At 43.1% G+C, this 1372-nt stretch overlaps 1 protein-coding gene across 1 annotated transcript in view; it reads right to left on the reverse strand.

The window, feature by feature from the left end:
• Positions 1 to 1372, reverse strand: part of Gpi (glucose-6-phosphate isomerase) — a 32002-nt gene that overhangs the window by 19898 nt on the left and 10732 nt on the right. The gene's annotated exons all lie outside the window — the stretch shown is intronic.

Consider the following 1372-nt stretch of genomic DNA (forward strand, 5'->3'; position numbering starts at 1 on the left):
GCTATATGACAACGTTGGGAATTTTATTTTCTTGAGTAGTCTTAAATTCTTTCTAGAATGACAAACCTTGACAATGTCATTAGCTCTGAACTGAAAATGAAAGTATATAAAATGAAGAAATGAATGGACTAGAACCGTGCCTGTTTTACAAAGAAAGGTTTCCTGTCATAAAGATTATCATTTGCTGAGTGTGGTAATGCACACCTGTAGTCCCAGCACTTGGGAGGCAGAGACAGGCAGATCTCTGTGAGTTAAAGGCCAGCCTGGTCACATAGTTCCAGGCCAGCTGGGGCTACAGGAAGCCCCTGTCTCAAAAAGACAAAAAAAAAAAAAAAATATTTAGTTTTAGTTCATGTGTGTGTGTGTGGGCCTGAGTGTATGTATGTATGTGCATACCATGTGTGCCGGCAGTTGTGATCTGCCATGTAACTGCTGGGAACCAAACCCAGGTCCTCTGAAAGAATAGCAAGTGCTCTTAACCTCTGAGACATCTCTTCAGCCTCCAGAAAGAATTCTTTTTTTTTGGGGTCTTTTTGAGACAGGTCTCCCTGTAGCCCCAGCTGGCCTGGAACTAGCTGTGTAGCTGTGTAGACCAGACTGGCCTTGAACTCAGAGTGCTGGGACTAAAGGCGTGTGCTACCACACCTGGCTCAGAAAGAATTCTTTTTTTTAAATTTTTAAAAAAATATTTTATTTATTGCCAGGTGCCTCCAGAAAGAATTCTTTGTTTTTGGGGTCTTTTTGAGACAGGTCTCCCTGTAGCCCCAGCTGGCCTGGAACTAGCTGTGTAGCTGTGTAGACCAGACTGGCCTTGAACTCAGAGTGCTGGGACTAAAGGCGTGTGCTACCACACCTGGCTCAGAAAGAATTCTTTTTTTTAAATTTTTAAAAAAATATTTTATTTATTGCCAGGTTTTATGTGTATGAGTGTATTGTCTACATATGTTTAAGTACATCAATGCTGTGCAATGCCCACAGAGGTCAGAAGAAGGCATTGGATCCCCTGGAACTGGTGCTATGGATGGTTGTTAGCGGCCATGTGGGTGCTGGGATTTGAACCCAGGCTTCTGCAAGAGCACCAGAGCTCTTATCCACTGAGCCATCTCTCCAGCCCCAACTTTTGCAGTTCTTTTTAAGGACTTTGTATTTCCCTCTGTGCAAAGTTTTGAATGTAAGGGGAACATGAGCTCTTTTAAGGATCACCCTGGCCACTGGGCTAAGTCTATACACATAGACTTAAGGAGGTGGGCAGGGAGAGTAGATTATACCAAATAATCTATACAAGAGATGATGGTGGCTTGGGCCCAGGAGGTAGCAAGTGATTAGATTCTAGATGTGTTGCTTGAATGATACTTAGGGAAAGTACTGCTCA

This window comes from Nannospalax galili, unplaced genomic scaffold (genome assembly GCF_000622305.1).
Source record: "Nannospalax galili isolate Female #2095 unplaced genomic scaffold, S.galili_v1.0 scaffold159, whole genome shotgun sequence".
In the NCBI taxonomy this organism is placed as follows: Eukaryota; Metazoa; Chordata; class Mammalia; order Rodentia; family Spalacidae; genus Nannospalax; species Nannospalax galili.